The sequence below is a fragment of the Charadrius vociferus genome, unplaced genomic scaffold, assembly GCF_000708025.1.
Source record: "Charadrius vociferus isolate BGI_N301 unplaced genomic scaffold, ASM70802v2 scaffold611, whole genome shotgun sequence".
NCBI lineage: Eukaryota > Metazoa > Chordata > Aves > Charadriiformes > Charadriidae > Charadrius > Charadrius vociferus.
The window spans coordinates 1,012,797-1,020,543 of NW_009646844.1; positions in this window are offsets into that span (position 1 = coordinate 1,012,797).

Genomic DNA, 7,747 nt, shown 5'->3' on the forward strand with positions numbered 1-7,747 from the left:
GGGGTGTCCAGGCTGACTACTGCACCCCTCAAACAGTTCTCCCCAGGGGAGCAGCAAAGGTGGCAGCCGACTGGAGCAGCCGGGGTCCCAAAGCGCTGGGCCCTGCCTGTGATGCTCAGCTCTTTATTTGCTCTGCTGGGAAATTGGAAATAGGTATTTTGTACAGATCACCGCTCTGGGCAGCAGCCAGTACAGAAAGACTACATCAGTTACGAGCAGAGCTAGGAAAGGGGGTAAAGAGAGAATGACAGCAACAGATGAGAAAAAACTGTGAGCAAAGGGGAAGGGGAGAATGTCTGAATGGCAGCTGGGTTGAACACAAGGAGCATTTTTTTTTCTCTTGTGGGACCCCACCTGGAGTGCTGCATCCAGCCCTGGGGCCCCCAACATAAGAAGAACATGGACCTGTTGGAGCAGGTCCCGAGGAGGGCCACAAAGATGGTCAGCGGGCTGAAGCACCTCTCCTATGAAGACAGGCTGAAAGAGTTGGGGCTGTTAAGCCTGGAGAAGGCTCCAGGGAGATCTTACTGCAGCCTTCCAGTACCTAAAGAGGGCCTACAGGAATGATGGGGAGGTGATCTTCATCGAGGAGTGGAGCAACAGGATGAAGGGTAATGGTTTTAAACTGAAAGAGTGGAGATTTAGATTAGATATTAGGAAGAAATTCTTTACTGTGAGGGTGGTGAGGTACTGGCACAGGTAGCCCAGAGAAGCTGTGGCTGCCCCATCCCTGGAGGTGTTCAAGGCCAGGCTGGATAGGGCTTGGAGCAACCTGGGTAGTGGGAGGTGTCCTTGCCCAGGGCAGGAGGGTCGGAACTAGATGATCGTTAAGGTCCCTTCCAACCCAAACCATTCTGTGATTCTATGATCTTGTTCTTTGGGAAGGCAGAACAGGTTTCTTCCCCAACACTCGCTGCCAAGGTGGAGTGGGATCTGTTGGACCTAGACATCCAACAGGCCCTGAGCATGTTGATCTGTCTCAGAGATAACCCACAAGCTGCCCTGTTAAATGCCCCAAAATCACCCTGACTCCCCTCAGCAGCAAGCCCCCCTCCAGGTAGGCAGAACAGTTAGATTTAAGGATGCTTTCTGCCACCAGCTCATGTTCAACCAATGAACCTTCGGGGACTGAAGCAAAAATATATCCTGCCTCAAAATAGCAAAGAGCTAGCAACCCAGGGAGGGACGTTTGGGTTGACCTGGGGGGATTTCTAAATCCAGCACTGAGCAAAGATGAATTCTTAACCTGTGTCACATCTGAGCACAGCGCCTGGCCCCTGTGTTTGCCTGTGTACCCGGAGCATCGTGGCACGTGCAGCAGGGCTGTATGTGGCATCACTGGGCCTCTCGTGCCACTGCCTCTTGCCTCCGAGAGCAGTATCAGGACCTGGCATGTGAAGATAAGATTCAGATCTTTCAAAAAATCATTAACACTGACGTGCATCGCACAGAAATAGGGCGTTCGCTGCCATCTAGATCACACAGAAGAGCAACTCCTTGGTTTTTCCCATGATGAAGGTCAACAAGCGCCCAGGGAGACGCATTTGCTGCGAAGCCGCAGCTGTGTCAAGATCGAATACAGCCACTGACTGTGGGAAGCTGCCAACGGCCTTTCCCCATCAGTGATCTCCCCACTGCCAAAAACATTAACCCAGCAACGGGCCTGTTCTTCAGGAGGCGAAAAACCAAAGAATTAACCAGGGAGAGAATTATGGTCGTACAAAGATGTTTTAAAAGCAAAGCCTGGTGCCTTTTTCCTCCGCTGCTTCTCCGGGAGTGTCTTTTCGTTACAAACCAGTTGGCATTGCCACATACGTAGCTGGTTCGAGTTCAGTTACCTGGGTATTGGACACAGCTATTTTTCCATAAGATAGTTTCTCCACCACAGGACAACCTCACACGAATGAGCTGCTCAGCAGCTTTTAGATGCTTTTTATCAACCCTGGGCTTTTCTCCCATAGATCCACCCCAAGCAGCTCACCTTGCCTCTACCCCCTGTGTGAGCACGAACCTGTTTCTAAGCACAAGCACCAGCAGTGCCACATAAAAACTTCACACCGTGTGTGGGGAGAAAGGGCATCAGTAAATTTGGGAAGATGAAAAGGAATGGGAAGCTCAGACACTCCTGTGGACATCTCCCTGTGAACCAGATCCACTGCTCACATCCCGTGTGTAAAGCAGATCTTCAGGCCCCAATTAGCCAACCCTTTACCTACGGTCATAGCTTTGTGAACTTCACTGAGTTGTTGGGGAAAGAGGTGAAATTACATTTAGAGTAGAAGAAAACAGGTTTTCTGCATTTCCTATCAACCAAAGGAGCTAGGTGGTTTTTAGCTAGCTTTAAGCATGTTTGTTTTAATAGAAATATGCTTTTGTTTTGAAATATGACAGTCAGAAGAGAAAAACAAGGAAAGGCGTAGAAGCAGGCCTGCCACAGGAGTCTCTCACCAGCGGGATTGGCACATCCCGGACCACTGAGCCCCTTTTGAAGGATCTGCTCCGTACTCTTGGGGTGGATGCTGCTGCAGCACGAAGCAGCACACTCCAAACGGCCCTCTCTCGGGTTTAGAAACAGCCTGCGGTGCTGACGAAGCTGCTCTGCCCTTGGCAACACAGAAGATTTCAAGATGAGCACGTCCCTTTAGAAAACACAATTTGCATTAATTAGGGAAAAAAAGCAGGTTTTGCCTTTTCCTACTTAAAAGAGACAGGCTCTATAATAGCTCTATGTTTTCATCTTTGCTAGCGCAGAAGACAACTCAGACAGGGGTCAGCCGGCAGGGAAAGCCGAAGCCTGGGGCAGGATTCATCTCATCTAAACTTTCCAACAAAGAGTGCAGCAGGGAGGCCAGGATGGGCTGACCAGGAAGGTAAGACTCACAAGATCCTTGCATTTGCAATACCTTGTGCCTTTATGGTGTAGAGAGCAAAGTATGTCTTTCCACAAACCCTGTGTAACACCAGCAGCTTGGTGCCATAAGAAAACATTAGGGCGAACCACATGGAGAAGTTTAAAAAAAGAAAAGGATTTAAGAGTTATTTGCCAAAAGTTCCAGATGTGGACAGGCAGGATGGATAGCAATGTGTGACGCTCATCAGCCCTACGTGTCCACATGCAAGTGGTGTTCAGAGTAAACTTGGCTGGCAGGAGATTGTCCCCTCACCTGCAGCCCACGTGCTGGCAGGCAGATCCAGCATCACCATTTTCACATCCAGGGTGTCACTATCTCTGTTATTTAAAAAGTCCTGGCTTTCTGGTGGAAGGAGGCTCTGGGCTCCCTTGATTGCATCCTCTTGTGGGCTGCTGTGAAACTTCTGTGGTGTTTGCTGAACCCACTGGCTACCCAGAGATGGGCTCCACGAGAGCAGGAGGAATTTCAGGGCCAATACTCTGAGCGGTTTGAGAACCTACCTGGGAACCACTTGCTCTTGTTCCCCTCCAAGACAGTTGGCGTACAGGAAATCATCTTGTTAATTCCTTTTTTTTTTTTTTTGTCCCATGCATTTGACATGTGGATCTCAGAGTAGCTCTCTGACGCAAGTGCTGGTACTCTTCTTGCGGCATTCAGTGACTAACACCAGCTCACTCCATCACATGCCCATCACTATCTTTCACTCAATCACTCATCCGATTCCTCTTTGTTTCAGCAGAAAATTGCATTAAAAACATCAAGGAGCGAAATCCTCGCATCCTTGTCTGATGCCAACAAGTAAGTCTCCTTTATGGAGACAATGAGTATGTAAAGACTTTCAGTACTTTGTGCATACCAAATGCCAAAACCTCAAGCACTAAACTTTTAAAACATTGCTAAAAACACCTGAATTATGTCTTTGGCATTAAGGGACCACATTGTTATCAGTCACTTCTCTCTAAACAAACACTCGATACCACAGATATTTTCTGTTCTGAAGGCAAGTAATGCGTTTGCAAAAGGTGCCGTCTTTAGTATCCCATCTGCCCAAGAATCTCTCTGGCACATTGTCCAGATCTTCAGCTATAAGGACACAATTGTACAATGGTTTTGGAAAAAAGGCAGCTAGGCAAATAGTCCTCATCAGGAAACCACTGGCTGTTCGTATGCCTACCCGTGACAAGGAGGTGCTAGAAACCACCAGCCAAACTGCAAAATTAAAAAGTACTAGCAGGCACTTTGGACAGAGTTCCTGGGAAGTTCTGTAAAAGCAGTTTTCAAACCAAATTTAAAATCTTCATTAGTCATTTGTGGCGAGCTCTGAAGTAGCCAAAGATGTTGCAACTGAAGAGGAAAGAAAGTTGACAAATGCTTCTCACCACAAATTTACGCACTTGATTTTAACATAACAGTCTTTAGTTCTGTAACTTCAAGACTATAGAAGGCCTTGTGAACTGCTAGTTTAAGTCCTCCTTTGCAGGGCTACTTCTGGGCATTTTGTAATGAAAAATTCCACAGAAAACATCTAGGTAACACTGACTAGCTCAGTCTTTTAAAAGAAACACACGAGTAAAGCTCATGCTCCCTCTCTCAGTGCTGAGTGAAAGGAAAACACCAAACAAACCCAAGATGCGTAAAATCATGCGTTAACAAGATCAGCCTTGTTTCTCGTTGTCTGATGTCAAGCTTAATCAGGCTCCTGCAAGATTTCCGGACGTGGAAGCGCAGCAGCAATCACACACAGCACCAGCGCTGCACTGATACACGGAGGCTTCTCCATTTTGCAGATAAGAGAAGGAAACCAACTGCCTCACCAGGACCACACGAGTCTGTGCCAGGGCAGGACCAAAACTCCCAACAATGAGCTTTCAGGCAGGCAAACAGAGCAAACCAGCCCGGATACCTTTTGCTTTTGCCACACCGAGGCAGCAACTACCACTGCTGCCCTTGCAACACAGGGGACCCGCTTTCCTGCTGCGAAGGGGAAGCGAGGGCTCGCTTCTGCCTGCTTCCCCCTGTGCTTCAGCTGGCTTAAGAGGGGAGAACGGCAAAGGACACGGCTGTCACCTGCTGATGCTCTCCTCCAGTCTGGTCCCTTCCTGATTGACCCATTTTATAACACATACCGTGTCTCTAGCCAGCATGAGAATTAAGAGCATTTCAATTAAAAACAAGACTGCGTTTTTAATCAAACCAAATTAATTCCTGTGAGTATTATGCACTATTTGAAGAAGTACACTGAGGTTATAGCCTCTGTGTGCAGGAGATCTCACACTCGATATGAATTCTGTACAAACATGGGCTTCTTGTAAACCTCGCTGCTTTATGCTGGCTAAGGAGAAAAAAAACTAGTAGAGCAAAAAGGAGGTTTCAGTTGCAAGATCTTTTTACCGTACAAAAAGGAACAGAAATGCAGGTTAAACGGAGTTCACAGGATCCTAATCTTTGAAATAAATGCCTGACCTCACACATACTTCACAGTTAAAACTCAGCATTCCTGAAGGGAGCTTTGCTGCCTAATCCAACAAGCTTCTCCCCTCCCCCCCTTTTTTTTAACTAAATACACAATCTTAAGTTCATTCTCTCAAATCATGGAACAAATAGGAATTATTCAAAAGGTTTCCTTAAAAAGATATGCCTTAAAAGAAACACAATGCAGCGTGTTGTGGTGAGCATCTGGCACCATATAATCTCCAGTAATAAAATATACTTAACTGGTGCCAGTCTTGAACATTTACTATAGGAGATGAAGAATTGCCATCATTGGTTTCTGTAACTCCGTATGCATTTATATGAAATGTATTTACAGTGTACTGCAGTATTTAAGAAGAGCTGCAAAGCTGAAGCGTTCTGGGATATCTGCAGAGGGAAGAGGTCTCCAAACCACAGCCCCAACCACACAGCTGTGCTGAAAAAGCTCTGATCCCTCTTATTTCCAGGCCTTCTTAACCATGGACCCATTCCCACCTGTCTGCTGAGCTCTCACTAGGATTTTGGTGAATTTCAGGGTGGTCCTCTGCCCACAACGGCTCATTAAAAGCAACATGTAGCCCCTTGCTTCATTCAGCTTTGCCTATCCTACAGGTAACTTTCAACACTCGCTTCAGACCCATATTTGAAAGATATGACAGGATTATTCTATTTGTAAAGAAGAAAGTAATTTTATTGTGGGTTTAGCCCACAATCTATCCTTCCCTAAATTACAAGTAAACTAAGTTTGATGAGCCAATCCTTGCTTTAAAAAAAATGCTCAAAGGCCTTCATAGGTGGAATAATAAAGAATATGGGAAGGGGAGGTGGGAAATCACCTTCTTCTTTTCAAATATGAAGCTAAACATTAGTAGAAAAAAGTCACTTTCAAATTATGAGTTCGTGATAGAAGTGCACGCTAGCTTTAATTGAAATAATAGAAAAAAAAATAAAGCACAGTACAGCCCACTGAGAACTGTTTCACTGAGAAACTATGGGCCGCCCTACCTTCAGACCACAGGAAAAACTGAATTAAAGATCAGACAGCAGAGCAGAAACTCCTAAAGGCTGACTAGACAGTTATTTAGTAAGACAGTAACAACACACACACACACACACGTGCACACACTCTCTCCCTTAGTCTATACACATGCAGGCAGCTGGTCTAGTTTTGAGTTTTGCTGCCTCTCATTTCCAGGACCCATTTGTTGCCCTGTTTGTTTGTGGTTCTGCAGAGAATTCCGCAAGCTAGAGATTTTTACCACACGTTTAAGATGTACTCGCTTTCTTGCTTGTGCATGCTTCCCCCTCACACCCTCCAAGCTAACGTCATTTTTTCCCCCCCTCGTTTTCCGGAATAATCCAGTTTGACTATTTTCCTTCAATGCCCTCTATTACTGTAAACATCTTCCCATGAATTTGACAGCGGTAAGACTGCTGGTGCACAGAGTGGGACACTACTGTGCACCCCATCACCTTGTCACTTCGCTTTCCCCATATGCCCTGGCATCTCTGACCATGATTTCACTATACAGTTGGACAATGTGCTCAGCCTACATTTTATCCAAAACAGGTCCTGGTTCATAATCCTCCTGTGGACACCAGAAATACAAAGACAACACCTTGGGTGAGAAATGCAGCCTGGTCTTTCATAAAGAGTAAAGAGGTGGCTAAATTAGAACAGGCAAAGGTAATAGGTTGCATAAGACCAGGAACATTGCCAGATTAGCAGGTCCTTAATGAGAATTGGGACAGTTTTGATATTTAAGTCAGAGATTGATGACACATGGGCAGATTTTGAATAGCACGTCAGCAGCACTGGGGAGCAACTTCAGAGAGGTCCCTACTAGCAGTTCCTGTTAAGACAGCCCTTGGGCTCCCTGACCAACACAAGGCAAGAGGCCTTCTGTGGCATCCCAGGCCTTTAAGCTGTATTCAGCAATTGTCTGAAGCACCAGAGCACAGCACCTCTACCCTGTGAATTCTCTACAGGGTGTTAAGAGCAGGGTATCTCTTCCCACACAAGTGAGGAAGTTTGCTGCTTTCTTGCTCTTGGTTCTGGCACTTCAGTTGTGCACATGTTTTTACCAAAGACGCTCACGTAGAAACACTTTCACAACTATTTATTTTGGCCAAAGTTGTAACATGTATCGTATCTTAGACACAAGGAAACAGAATTCTAAGGACTCTGAGAAAACATTTTGCCAAGCTAGTCCATTTATTTAGCCTCTATCAACTAGGTTTTGATTAACAGGGGAAAACAGAAAACACTGAGCAACATACAAAATAAATATTGAAAATAACAAAGTTCCCTTCATACTGATAAAGTTTTCTGGGGACAAAAGTTAAAAGAGAAAATATATTCT